The sequence below is a fragment of the Ascaphus truei genome, unplaced genomic scaffold (assembly GCF_040206685.1).
Source record: "Ascaphus truei isolate aAscTru1 unplaced genomic scaffold, aAscTru1.hap1 HAP1_SCAFFOLD_240, whole genome shotgun sequence".
Taxonomy (NCBI): domain Eukaryota; kingdom Metazoa; phylum Chordata; class Amphibia; order Anura; family Ascaphidae; genus Ascaphus; species Ascaphus truei.
In genome coordinates this window covers 449881-462000 of record NW_027455323.1, presented here as the reverse complement: position 1 = coordinate 462000, position 12120 = coordinate 449881, and the positions used below count along the sequence as shown (strand labels likewise).

At 42.4% G+C, this 12120-nt stretch overlaps 25 non-coding genes across 25 annotated transcripts; all 25 read right to left on the bottom strand.

The window, feature by feature from the left end:
• Positions 1-135: 135 nt before the first annotated feature.
• LOC142479398 (5S ribosomal RNA) lies at positions 136-254 on the bottom strand. The gene has a single exon (XR_012794091.1). It is a non-coding gene; the product is annotated as a 5S ribosomal RNA (ribosomal RNA).
• Positions 255-939: 685 nt separating this feature from the next.
• Positions 940-1058, bottom strand: LOC142479245 (5S ribosomal RNA). Its single transcript, XR_012793975.1, has one exon. It is a non-coding gene; the product is annotated as a 5S ribosomal RNA (ribosomal RNA).
• Positions 1059-1734: 676 nt separating this feature from the next.
• On the bottom strand, positions 1735-1853 carry LOC142479009 (5S ribosomal RNA). Its single transcript, XR_012793740.1, has one exon. It is a non-coding gene; the product is annotated as a 5S ribosomal RNA (ribosomal RNA).
• Positions 1854-2139: 286 nt separating this feature from the next.
• Positions 2140-2258, bottom strand: LOC142479008 (5S ribosomal RNA). The gene has a single exon (XR_012793739.1). It is a non-coding gene; the product is annotated as a 5S ribosomal RNA (ribosomal RNA).
• Positions 2259-2544: 286 nt separating this feature from the next.
• On the bottom strand, positions 2545-2663 carry LOC142479484 (5S ribosomal RNA). Its single transcript, XR_012794174.1, has one exon. It is a non-coding gene; the product is annotated as a 5S ribosomal RNA (ribosomal RNA).
• A 286-nt stretch (positions 2664-2949) lies between these two features.
• On the bottom strand, positions 2950-3068 carry LOC142479397 (5S ribosomal RNA). Its single transcript, XR_012794090.1, has one exon. It is a non-coding gene; the product is annotated as a 5S ribosomal RNA (ribosomal RNA).
• A 685-nt stretch (positions 3069-3753) lies between these two features.
• LOC142479244 (5S ribosomal RNA) lies at positions 3754-3872 on the bottom strand. Its single transcript, XR_012793974.1, has one exon. It is a non-coding gene; the product is annotated as a 5S ribosomal RNA (ribosomal RNA).
• Positions 3873-4548: 676 nt separating this feature from the next.
• Positions 4549-4667, bottom strand: LOC142479482 (5S ribosomal RNA). The gene has a single exon (XR_012794173.1). It is a non-coding gene; the product is annotated as a 5S ribosomal RNA (ribosomal RNA).
• Positions 4668-4953: 286 nt separating this feature from the next.
• On the bottom strand, positions 4954-5072 carry LOC142479007 (5S ribosomal RNA). The gene has a single exon (XR_012793738.1). It is a non-coding gene; the product is annotated as a 5S ribosomal RNA (ribosomal RNA).
• A 286-nt stretch (positions 5073-5358) lies between these two features.
• Positions 5359-5477, bottom strand: LOC142479311 (5S ribosomal RNA). Its single transcript, XR_012794008.1, has one exon. It is a non-coding gene; the product is annotated as a 5S ribosomal RNA (ribosomal RNA).
• A 286-nt stretch (positions 5478-5763) lies between these two features.
• LOC142479006 (5S ribosomal RNA) lies at positions 5764-5882 on the bottom strand. Its single transcript, XR_012793737.1, has one exon. It is a non-coding gene; the product is annotated as a 5S ribosomal RNA (ribosomal RNA).
• Positions 5883-6168: 286 nt separating this feature from the next.
• On the bottom strand, positions 6169-6287 carry LOC142479310 (5S ribosomal RNA). Its single transcript, XR_012794007.1, has one exon. It is a non-coding gene; the product is annotated as a 5S ribosomal RNA (ribosomal RNA).
• Positions 6288-6972: 685 nt separating this feature from the next.
• LOC142479004 (5S ribosomal RNA) lies at positions 6973-7091 on the bottom strand. Its single transcript, XR_012793735.1, has one exon. It is a non-coding gene; the product is annotated as a 5S ribosomal RNA (ribosomal RNA).
• A 286-nt stretch (positions 7092-7377) lies between these two features.
• On the bottom strand, positions 7378-7496 carry LOC142479003 (5S ribosomal RNA). The gene has a single exon (XR_012793734.1). It is a non-coding gene; the product is annotated as a 5S ribosomal RNA (ribosomal RNA).
• A 286-nt stretch (positions 7497-7782) lies between these two features.
• LOC142478422 (5S ribosomal RNA) lies at positions 7783-7901 on the bottom strand. Its single transcript, XR_012793159.1, has one exon. It is a non-coding gene; the product is annotated as a 5S ribosomal RNA (ribosomal RNA).
• Positions 7902-8187: 286 nt separating this feature from the next.
• On the bottom strand, positions 8188-8306 carry LOC142479144 (5S ribosomal RNA). Its single transcript, XR_012793874.1, has one exon. It is a non-coding gene; the product is annotated as a 5S ribosomal RNA (ribosomal RNA).
• Positions 8307-8592: 286 nt separating this feature from the next.
• Positions 8593-8711, bottom strand: LOC142479002 (5S ribosomal RNA). The gene has a single exon (XR_012793733.1). It is a non-coding gene; the product is annotated as a 5S ribosomal RNA (ribosomal RNA).
• A 286-nt stretch (positions 8712-8997) lies between these two features.
• LOC142479001 (5S ribosomal RNA) lies at positions 8998-9116 on the bottom strand. Its single transcript, XR_012793732.1, has one exon. It is a non-coding gene; the product is annotated as a 5S ribosomal RNA (ribosomal RNA).
• Positions 9117-9402: 286 nt separating this feature from the next.
• Positions 9403-9521, bottom strand: LOC142479000 (5S ribosomal RNA). The gene has a single exon (XR_012793731.1). It is a non-coding gene; the product is annotated as a 5S ribosomal RNA (ribosomal RNA).
• A 286-nt stretch (positions 9522-9807) lies between these two features.
• LOC142478421 (5S ribosomal RNA) lies at positions 9808-9926 on the bottom strand. Its single transcript, XR_012793158.1, has one exon. It is a non-coding gene; the product is annotated as a 5S ribosomal RNA (ribosomal RNA).
• Positions 9927-10212: 286 nt separating this feature from the next.
• On the bottom strand, positions 10213-10331 carry LOC142478999 (5S ribosomal RNA). Its single transcript, XR_012793730.1, has one exon. It is a non-coding gene; the product is annotated as a 5S ribosomal RNA (ribosomal RNA).
• A 286-nt stretch (positions 10332-10617) lies between these two features.
• On the bottom strand, positions 10618-10736 carry LOC142478420 (5S ribosomal RNA). The gene has a single exon (XR_012793157.1). It is a non-coding gene; the product is annotated as a 5S ribosomal RNA (ribosomal RNA).
• A 286-nt stretch (positions 10737-11022) lies between these two features.
• LOC142479143 (5S ribosomal RNA) lies at positions 11023-11141 on the bottom strand. Its single transcript, XR_012793873.1, has one exon. It is a non-coding gene; the product is annotated as a 5S ribosomal RNA (ribosomal RNA).
• A 286-nt stretch (positions 11142-11427) lies between these two features.
• Positions 11428-11546, bottom strand: LOC142478998 (5S ribosomal RNA). Its single transcript, XR_012793729.1, has one exon. It is a non-coding gene; the product is annotated as a 5S ribosomal RNA (ribosomal RNA).
• A 286-nt stretch (positions 11547-11832) lies between these two features.
• LOC142478997 (5S ribosomal RNA) lies at positions 11833-11951 on the bottom strand. Its single transcript, XR_012793728.1, has one exon. It is a non-coding gene; the product is annotated as a 5S ribosomal RNA (ribosomal RNA).
• Positions 11952-12120: the final 169 nt, after the last annotated feature.

Below are 12120 nucleotides of genomic sequence, written 5' to 3'. Positions count from 1 at the left end.
ATTGTGTTGAACTTTCTGAGGAAAAAACGATATATTTCTTTGCCACTGCGGGAAAAAAGTAGTAAAAAATGAAACATTTTCATTTGCTGCAAGGAATGCCATGTATATTTTCATTAGGGAAGCAAAAAATAAAAACACCCACAGCACCTGGTATTCCCAGGCAGTCTCCCAACCCAGTACTAATCAAGCCTCACCCTGCTTAGCTTCCGAGATCTGACGGGATCGGGCGCTTTCAAGGTAGTATGGCTGTAGGTGGAGATTGCTGTCTCATGATATCCTCTCATTCTTAAATCCATGAGCCTATACACTGGCGACACACTTTATTCGAGCTCGGCTAGTCCCACGAATTCGGGTATACCCGGGTGTATTGAGGTTTGTGACTGTTTTCTGCCCGAGTGCATTGAGGTATTTTCCAGGCAGGGATTGAAGCATTTTATTCCCGCTGGCTGCAATACTGCACAGTATATATATATATACTGCATTACAATTCATGAATTTATGCCATCTGGTAGACACGCGAAGCATTGCAGCCTATTAAATCCTAATCATTATCATTTAACAGATCAGCCGCCCGTCAGCCAGGCATGAACCCAGGCTGGGAAGGCAAACGCAACGGGGCTTGTCAGAGGTGAGGAGCGGCGCATTCCAGGTATCTGCCAGGTACATACTGGGTATTTGCTCGAATAAAGTGTGTCGGTGCAGTATCTTGCTCCATGCATACACAGAGACTGAGAAAATGACAGGTGCACTCAAATGTACTATAGACGGAATTCTTGATGTCAGAATTCTATTTTGGAAGGTTGCATTGTGTTGAACTTTCAGAGGAAAAAACGATATATTTCTTTGCCACTGCGGGAAAAAAGTAGCAAGAAATGAAACATTTTCATTTGCTGCGAGGAATGCCATGTATATTTTCATTAGGGAAGCGAAAAATAAAAACCCCTACAGCACCTGGTATTCCCAGGCAGTCTCCCAACCCAGTACTAATCAAGCCTCACCCTGCTTAGCTTCCAAGATCTGACGGGATCGGGCGCTGTCAAGGTAGTATGGCCGTAGGTGGAGATTGCTGTCTCATGATATCCTCTCATTCTTAAATCCATGAGCCTATATCTTGCTCCATGCATACACAGAGACTGAGAAAATGACAGGTGCACTCAAATGTACTATAGACGGAATTCTTGATGTCAGAATTCTATTTTGGAAGGTTGCATTGTGTTGAACTTTCAGAGGAAAAAACGATAGATTTCTTTGCCACTGCGGGAAAAAAGTAGTAAAAAATTTCAGAGGTGCCTATATTCAACCTCCTCCTGTTTGGATTTGAACTCACTATCTCTTCCAAGTATCAGCTTGAACACTGCACACCCCAACTCTGTGAGCCACAAGCTCACCATATAACATGCTGAGTGTTCTGAGGCCTGTATGATATATTTCTAAATGACATGGGAGGCATAAGTGTATTATTGTGACCGTTAAAAAAATACATTCTTGAAGAATTACCTTAAATGGAGAAATTAAATCAGAGACTGAGAAAATGACAGGTGCACTCAAATATACTATAGACGGAATTCTTGATGTCAGAATTCTATTTTGGAAGGTTGCATTGTGTTGAACTTTCAGAGGAAAAAACAATATATTTCTTTGCCACTCCGGGAAAAAAGTAGCAAGAAATGAAACATTTTCATTTGCTGCGAGGAATGCCATGTATATTTTCATTAGGGAAGCGAAAAATAAAAACCCCTACAGCACCTGGTATTCCCAGGCAGTCTCCCAACCCAGTACTAATCAAGCCTCACCCTGCTTAGCTTCCGAGATCTGACGGGATCGGGCGCTGTCAAGGTAGTATGGCCGTAGGTGGAGATTGCTGTCTCATGATATCCTCTCATTCTTAAATCCATGAGCCTATATCTTGCTCCATGCATACACAGAGACTGAGAAAATGACAGGTGCACTCAAATGTACTATAGACGGAATTCTTGATGTCAGAATTCTATTTTGGAAGGTTGCATTGTGTTGAACTTTCAGAGGAAAAAACGATAGATTTCTTTGCCACTGCTTGAAAAAAGTAGTAAAAAATGAAACATTTTCATTTGCTGCAAGGAATGCCATGTATATTTTCATTAGGGAAGCAAAAAATAAAAACCCCTACAGCACCTGGTATTCCCAGGCAGTCTCCCAACCCAGTACTAATCAAGCCTCACCCTGCTTAGCTTCCGAGATCTGACGGGATCGGGCGCTGTCAAGGTAGTATGGCCGTAGGTGGAGATTGCTGTCTCATGATATCCTCTCATTCTTAAATCCATGAGCCTATATCTTGCTCCATGCATACACAGAGACTGAGAAAATGACAGGTGCACTCAAATGTACTATAGACGGAATTCTTGATGTCAGAATTTTATTTTGGAAGGTTGCATTGTGTTGAACTTTCAGAGGAAAAAACGATAGATTTCTTTGCCACTGCGGGAAAAAAGTAGCAAGAAATGAAACATTTTCATTTGCTGCGAGGAATGCCATGTATATTTTCATTAGGGAAGCGAAAAATAAAAACCCCTACAGCACCTGGTATTCCCAGGCAGTCTCCCAACCCAGTACTAATCAAGCCTCACCCTGCTTAGCTTCCGAGATCTGACGGGATCGGGCGCTTTCAAGGTAGTATGGCCGTAGGTGGAGATTGCTGTCTCATGATATCCTCTCATTCTTAAATCCATGAGCCTATATCTTGCTCCATGCATACACAGAGACTGAGAAAATGACAGGTGCACTCAAATGTACTATAGACGGAATTCTTGATGTCAGAATTCTATTTTGGAAGGTTGCATTGTGTTGAACTTTCTGAGGAAAAAACGATATATTTCTTTGCCACTGCGGGAAAAAAGTAGTAAAAAATGAAACATTTTCATTTGCTGCAAGGAATGCCATGTATATTTTCATTAGGGAAGCAAAAAATAAAAACACCCACAGCACCTGGTATTCCCAGGCAGTCTCCCAACCCAGTACTAATCAAGCCTCACCCTGCTTAGCTTCCGAGATCTGACGGGATCGGGCGCTTTCAAGGTAGTATGGCTGTAGGTGGAGATTGCTGTCTCATGATATCCTCTCATTCTTAAATCCATGAGCCTATACACTGGCGACACACTTTATTCGAGCTCGGCTAGTCCCACGAATTCGGGTATACCCGGGTGTATTGAGGTTTGTGACTGTTTTCTGCCCGAGTGCATTGAGGTATTTTCCAGGCAGGGATTGAAGCATTTTATTCCCGCTGGCTGCAATACTGCACAGTATATATATATATACTGCATTACAATTCATGAATTTATGCCATCTGGTAGACACGCGAAGCATTGCAGCCTATTAAATCCTAATCATTATCATTTAACAGATCAGCCGCCCGTCAGCCAGGCATGAACCCAGGCTGGGAAGGCAAACGCAACGGGGCTTGTCAGAGGTGAGGAGCGGCGCATTCCAGGTATCTGCCAGGTACATACTGGGTATTTGCTCGAATAAAGTGTGTCGGTGCAGTATCTTGCTCCATGCATACACAGAGACTGAGAAAATGACAGGTGCACTCAAATGTACTATAGACGGAATTCTTGATGTCAGAATTCTATTTTGGAAGGTTGCATTGTGTTGAACTTTCAGAGGAAAAAACGATATATTTCTTTGCCACTGCGGGAAAAAAGTAGCAAGAAATGAAACATTTTCATTTGCTGCGAGGAATGCCATGTATATTTTCATTAGGGAAGCGAAAAATAAAAACCCCTACAGCACCTGGTATTCCCAGGCAGTCTCCCAACCCAGTACTAATCAAGCCTCACCCTGCTTAGCTTCCAAGATCTGACGGGATCGGGCGCTGTCAAGGTAGTATGGCCGTAGGTGGAGATTGCTGTCTCATGATATCCTCTCATTCTTAAATCCATGAGCCTATATCTTGCTCCATGCATACACAGAGACTGAGAAAATGACAGGTGCACTCAAATGTACTATAGACGGAATTCTTGATGTCAGAATTCTATTTTGGAAGGTTGCATTGTGTTGAACTTTCAGAGGAAAAAACGATAGATTTCTTTGCCACTGCGGGAAAAAAGTAGTAAAAAATTTCAGAGGTGCCTATATTCAACCTCCTCCTGTTTGGATTTGAACTCACTATCTCTTCCAAGTATCAGCTTGAACACTGCACACCCCAACTCTGTGAGCCACAAGCTCACCATATAACATGCTGAGTGTTCTGAGGCCTGTATGATATATTTCTAAATGACATGGGAGGCATAAGTGTATTATTGTGACCGTTAAAAAAATACATTCTTGAAGAATTACCTTAAATGGAGAAATTAAATCAGAGACTGAGAAAATGACAGGTGCACTCAAATATACTATAGACGGAATTCTTGATGTCAGAATTCTATTTTGGAAGGTTGCATTGTGTTGAACTTTCAGAGGAAAAAACAATATATTTCTTTGCCACTCCGGGAAAAAAGTAGCAAGAAATGAAACATTTTCATTTGCTGCGAGGAATGCCATGTATATTTTCATTAGGGAAGCGAAAAATAAAAACCCCTACAGCACCTGGTATTCCCAGGCAGTCTCCCAACCCAGTACTAATCAAGCCTCACCCTGCTTAGCTTCCGAGATCTGACGGGATCGGGCGCTTTCAAGGTAGTATGGCCGTAGGTGGAGATTGCTGTCTCATGATATCCTCTCATTCTTAAATCCATGAGCCTATATCTTGCTCCATGCATACACAGAGACTGAGAAAATGACAGGTGCACTCAAATGTACTATAGACGGAATTCTTGATGTCAGAATTCTATTTTGGAAGGTTGCATTGTGTTGAACTTTCAGAGGAAAAAACGATATATTTCTTTGCCACTGCGGGAAAAAAGTAGCAAGAAATGAAACATTTTCATTTGCTGCGAGGAATGCCATGTATATTTTCATTAGGGAAGCGAAAAATAAAAACCCCTACAGCACCTGGTATTCCCAGGCAGTCTCCCAACCCAGTACTAATCAAGCCTCACCCTGCTTAGCTTCCGAGATCTGACGGGATCGGGCGCTGTCAAGGTAGTATGGCCGTAGGTGGAGATTGCTGTCTCATGATATCCTCTCATTCTTAAATCCATGAGCCTATATCTTGCTCCATGCATACACAGAGACTGAGAAAATGACAGGTGCACTCAAATGTACTATAGACGGAATTCTTGATGTCAGAATTCTATTTTGGAAGGTTGCATTGTGTTGAACTTTCTGAGGAAAAAACGATATATTTCTTTGCCACTGCGGGAAAAAAGTAGTAAAAAATGAAACATTTTCATTTGCTGCAAGGAATGCCATGTATATTTTCATTAGGGAAGCAAAAAATAAAAACACCCACAGCACCTGGTATTCCCAGGCAGTCTCCCAACCCAGTACTAATCAAGCCTCACCCTGCTTAGCTTCCGAGATCTGACGGGATCGGGCGCTTTCAAGGTAGTATGGCCGTAGGTGGAGATTGCTGTCTCATGATATCCTCTCATTCTTAAATCCATGAGCCTATATCTTGCTCCATGCATACACAGAGACTGAGAAAATGACAGGTGCACTCAAATGTACTATAGACGGAATTCTTGATGTCAGAATTCTATTTTGGAAGGTTGCATTGTGTTGAACTTTCAGAGGAAAAAACGATATATTTCTTTGCCACTGCGGGAAAAAAGTAGCAAGAAATGAAACATTTTCATTTGCTGCGAGGAATGCCATGTATATTTTCATTAGGGAAGCGAAAAATAAAAACCCCTACAGCACCTGGTATTCCCAGGCAGTCTCCCAACCCAGTACTAATCAAGCCTCACCCTGCTTAGCTTCCGAGATCTGACGGGATCGGGCGCTGTCAAGGTAGTATGGCCGTAGGTGGAGATTGCTGTCTCATGATATCCTCTCATTCTTAAATCCATGAGCCTATATCTTGCTCCATGCATACACAGAGACTGAGAAAATGACAGGTGCACTCAAATGTACTATAGACGGAATTCTTGATGTCAGAATTCTATTTTGGAAGGTTGCATTGTGTTGAACTTTCAGAGGAAAAAACGATAGATTTCTTTGCCACTGCGGGAAAAAAGTAGTAAAAAATGAAACATTTTCATTTGCTGCAAGGAATGCCATGTATATTTTCATTAGGGAAGCAAAAAATAAAAACACCCACAGCACCTGGTATTCCCAGGCAGTCTCCCAACCCAGTACTAATCAAGCCTCACCCTGCTTAGCTTCCGAGATCTGACGGGATCGGGCGCTTTCAAGGTAGTATGGCCGTAGGTGGAGATTGGTGTCTCATGATATCCTCTCATTCTTAAATCCATGAGCCTATACACTGGCGACACACTTTATTCGAGCTCGGCTAGTCCCACGAATTCGGGTATACCCGGGTGTATTGAGGTTTGTGACTGTTTTCTGCCCGAGTGCATTGAGGTATTTTCCAGGCAGGGATTGAAGCATTTTATTCCCGCTGGCTGCAATACTGCACAGTATATATATATATACTGCATTACAATTCATGAATTTATGCCATCTGGTAGACACGCGAAGCATTGCAGCCTATTAAATCCTAATCATTATCATTTAACAGATCAGCCGCCCGTCAGCCAGGCATGAACCCAGGCTGGGAAGGCAAACGCAACGGGGCTTGTCAGAGGTGAGGAGCGGCGCATTCCAGGTATCTGCCAGGTACATACTGGGTATTTGCTCGAATAAAGTGTGTCGGTGCAGTATCTTGCTCCATGCATACACAGAGACTGAGAAAATGACAGGTGCACTCAAATGTACTATAGACGGAATTCTTGATGTCAGAATTCTATTTTGGAAGGTTGCATTGTGTTGAACTTTCAGAGGAAAAAACGATATATTTCTTTGCCACTGCGGGAAAAAAGTAGCAAGAAATGAAACATTTTCATTTGCTGCGAGGAATGCCATGTATATTTTCATTAGGGAAGCGAAAAATAAAAACCCCTACAGCACCTGGTATTCCCAGGCAGTCTCCCAACCCAGTACTAATCAAGCCTCACCCTGCTTAGCTTCCGAGATCTGACGGGATCGGGCGCTGTCAAGGTAGTATGGCCGTAGGTGGAGATTGCTGTCTCATGATATCCTCTCATTCTTAAATCCATGAGCCTATATCTTGCTCCATGCATACACAGAGACTGAGAAAATGACAGGTGCACTCAAATGTACTATAGACGGAATTCTTGATGTCAGAATTCTATTTTGGAAGGTTGCATTGTGTTGAACTTTCAGAGGAAAAAACGATATATTTCTTTGCCACTGCGGGAAAAAAGTAGCAAGAAATGAAACATTTTCATTTGCTGCGAGGAATGCCATGTATATTTTCATTAGGGAAGCGAAAAATAAAAACCCCTACAGCACCTGGTATTCCCAGGCAGTCTCCCAACCCAGTACTAATCAAGCCTCACCCTGCTTAGCTTCCGAGATCTGACGGGATCGGGCGCTGTCAAGGTAGTATGGCCGTAGGTGGAGATTGCTGTCTCATGATATCCTCTCATTCTTAAATCCATGAGCCTATATCTTGCTCCATGCATACACAGAGACTGAGAAAATGACAGGTGCACTCAAATGTACTATAGACGGAATTCTTGATGTCAGAATTCTATTTTGGAAGGTTGCATTGTGTTGAACTTTCAGAGGAAAAAACGATAGATTTCTTTGCCACTGCGGGAAAAAAGTAGTAAAAAATGAAACATTTTCATTTGCTGCAAGGAATGCCATGTATATTTTCATTAGGGAAGCAAAAAATAAAAACACCCACAGCACCTGGTATTCCCAGGCAGTCTCCCAACCCAGTACTAATCAAGCCTCACCCTGCTTAGCTTCCGAGATCTGACGGGATCGGGCGCTGTCAAGGTAGTATGGCCGTAGGTGGAGAATGCTGTCTCATGATATCCTCTCATTCTTAAATCCATGAGCCTATATCTTGCTCCATGCATACACAGAGACTGAGAAAATGACAGGTGCACTCAAATGTACTATAGACGGAATTCTTGATGTCAGAATTCTATTTTGGAAGGTTGCATTGTGTTGAACTTTCAGAGGAAAAAACGATAGATTTCTTTGCCACTGCGGGAAAAAAGTAGTAAAAAATGAAACATTTTCATTTGCTGCAAGGAATGCCATGTATATTTTCATTAGTGAAGCAAAAAATAAAAACACTCACAGCACCTGGTATTCCCAGGCAGTCTCCCAACCCAGTACTAATCAAGCCTCACCCTGCTTAGCTTCCGAGATCTGACGGGATCGGGCGCTTTCAAGGTAGTATGGCCGTAGGTGGAGATTGCTGTCTCATGATATCCTCTCATTCTTAAATCCATGAGCCTATATCTTGCTCCATGCATACACAGAGACTGAGAAAATGACAGGTGCACTCAAATGTACTATAGACGGAATTCTTGATGTCAGAATTCTATTTTGGAAGGTTGCATTGTGTTGAACTTTCAGAGGAAAAAACGATATATTTCTTTGCCACTGCGGGAAAAAAGTAGCAAGAAATGAAACATTTTCATTTGCTGCGAGGAATGCCATGTATATTTTCATTAGGGAAGCGAAAAATAAAAACCCCTACAGCACCTGGTATTCCCAGGCAGTCTCCCAACCCAGTACTAATCAAGCCTCACCCTGCTTAGCTTCCGAGATCTGACGGGATCGGGCGCTGTCAAGGTAGTATGGCCGTAGGTGGAGATTGCTGTCTCATGATATCCTCTCATTCTTAAATCCATGAGCCTATATCTTGCTCCATGCATACACAGAGACTGAGAAAATGACAGGTGCACTCAAATGTACTATAGACGGAATTCTTGATGTCAGAATTCTATTTTGGAAGGTTGCATTGTGTTGAACTTTCAGAGGAAAAAACGATATATTTCTTTGCCACTGCGGGAAAAAAGTAGCAAGAAATGAAACATTTTCATTTGCTGCGAGGAATGCCATGTATATTTTCATTAGGGAAGCGAAAAATAAAAACCCCTACAGCACCTGGTATTCCCAGGCAGTCTCCCAACCCAGTACTAATCAAGCCTCACCCTGCTTAGCTTCCGAGATCTGACGGGATCGGGCGCTGTCAAGGTAGTATGGCCGTAGGTGGAGATTGCTGTCTCATGATATCCTCTCATTCTTAAATCCATGAGCCTATATCTTGCTCCATGCATACACAGAGACTGAGAAAATGACAGGTGCACTCAAATGTACTATAGACGGAATTCTTGATGTCAGAATTCTATTTTGGAAGGTTGCATTGTGTTGAACTTTCAGAGGAAAAAACGATATATTTCTTTGCCACTGCGGGAAAAAAGTAGCAAGAAATGAAACATTTTCATTTGCTGCGAGGAATGCCATGTATATTTTCATTAGGGAAGCGAAAAATAAAAACCCCTACAGCACCTGGTATTCCCAGGCAGTCTCCCAACCCAGTACTAATCAAGCCTCACCCTGCTTAGCTTCCGAGATCTGACGGGATCGGGCGCTGTCAAGGTAGTATGGCCGTAGGTGGAGATTGCTGTCTCATGATATCCTCTCATTCTTAAATCCATGAGCCTATATCTTGCTCCATGCATACACAGAGACTGAGAAAATGACAGGTGCACTCAAATGTACTATAGACGGAATTCTTGATGTCAGAATTCTATTTTGGAAGGTTGCATTGTGTTGAACTTTCAGAGGAAAAAACGATAGATTTCTTTGCCACTGCGGGAAAAAAGTAGTAAAAAATGAAACATTTTCATTTGCTGCAAGGAATGCCATGTATATTTTCATTAGGGAAGCAAAAAATAAAAACACCCACAGCACCTGGTATTCCCAGGCAGTCTCCCAACCCAGTACTAATCAAGCCTCACCCTGCTTAGCTTCCGAGATCTGACGGGATCGGGCGCTGTCAAGGTAGTATGGCCGTAGGTGGAGATTGCTGTCTCATGATATCCTCTCATTCTTAAATCCATGAGCCTATATCTTGCTCCATGCATACACAGAGACTGAGAAAATGACAGGTGCACTCAAATGTACTATAGACGGAATTCTTGATGTCAGAATTCTATTTTGGAAGGTTGCATTGTGTTGAACTTTCAGAGGAAAAAACGATATATTTCTTTGCCACTGCGGGAAAAAAGTAGCAAGAAATGAAACATTTTCATTTGCTGCGAGGAATGCCATGTATATTTTCATTAGGGAAGCGAAAAATAAAAACCCCTACAGCACCTGGTATTCCCAGGCAGTCTCCCAACCCAGTACTAATCAAGCCTCACCCTGCTTAGCTTCCGAGATCTGACGGGATCGGGCGCTGTCAAGGTAGTATGGCCGTAGGTGGAGATTGCTGTCTCATGATATCCTCTCATTCTTAAATCCATGAGCCTATATCTTGCTCCATGCATACACAGAGACTGAGAAAATGACAGGTGCACTCAAATGTACTATAGACGGAATTCTTGATGTCAGAATTCTATTTTGGAAGGTTGCATTGTGTTGAACTTTCAGAGGAAAAAACGATAGATTTCTTTGCCACTGCGGGAAAAAAGTAGTAAAAAATGAAACATTTTCATTTGCTGCAAGGAATGCCATGTATATTTTCATTAGGGAAGCAAAAAATAAAAACACCCACAGCACCTGGTATTCCCAGGCAGTCTCCCAACCCAGTACTAATCAAGCCTCACCCTGCTTAGCTTCCGAGATCTGACGGGATCGGGCGCTGTCAAGGTAGTATGGCCGTAGGTGGAGATTGCTGTCTCATGATATCCTCTCATTCTTAAATCCATGAGCCTATATCTTGCTCCATGCATACACAGAGACTGAGAAAATGACAGGTGCACTCAAATGTACTATAGACGGAATTCTTGATGTCAGAATTCTATTTTGGAAGGTTGCATTGTGTTGAACTTTCAGAGGAAAAAACGATAGATTTCTTTGCCACTGCGGGAAAAAAGTAGTAAAAAATGAAACATTTTCATTTGCTGCAAGGAATGCCATGTATATTTTCATTAGTGAAGCAAAAAATAAAAACACTCACAGCACCTGGTATTCCCAGGCAGTCTCCCAACCCAGTACTAATCAAGCCTCACCCTGCTTAGCTTCCGAGATCTGACGGGATCGGGCGCTTTCAAGGTAGTATGGCCGTAGGTGGAGATTGCTGTCTCATGATATCCTCTCATTCTTAAATCCATGAGCCTATATCTTGCTCCATGCATACACAGAGACTGAGAAAATGACAGGTGCACTCAAATGTACTATAGACGGAATTCTTGATGTCAGAATTCTATTTTGGAAGGTTGCATTGTGTTGAACTTTCAGAGGAAAAAACGATATATTTCTTTGCCACTGCGGGAAAAAAGTAGCAAGAAATGAAACATTTTCATTTGCTGCGAGGAATGCCATGTATATTTTCATTAGGGAAGCGAAAAATAAAAACCCCTACAGCACCTGGTATTCCCAGGCAGTCTCCCAACCCAGTACTAATCAAGCCTCACCCTGCTTAGCTTCCGAGATCTGACGGGATCGGGCGCTGTCAAGGTAGTATGGCCGTAGGTGGAGATTGCTGTCTCATGATATCCTCTCATTCTTAAATCCATGAGCCTATATCTTGCTCCATGCATACACAGAGACTGAGAAAATGACAGGTGCACTCAAATGTACTATAGACGGAATTCTTGATGTCAGAATTCTATTTTGGAAGGTTGCATTGTGTTGAACTTTCAGAGGAAAAAACGATATATTTCTTTGCCACTGCGGGAAAAAAGTAGCAAGAAATGAAACATTTTCATTTGCTGCGAGGAATGCCATGTATATTTTCATTAGGGAAGCGAAAAATAAAAACCCCTACAGCACCTGGTATTCCCAGGCAGTCTCCCAACCCAGTACTAATCAAGCCTCACCCTGCTTAGCTTCCGAGATCTGACGGGATCGGGCGCTGTCAAGGTAGTATGGCCGTAGGTGGAGATTGCTGTCTCATGATATCCTCTCATTCTTAAATCCATGAGCCTATATCTTGCTCCATGCATACACAGAGACTGAGAAAATGACAGGTGCACTCAAATGTACTATAGACGGAATTCTTGATGTCAGAATTCTATTTTGGAAGGTTGCATTGTGTTGAACTTTCAG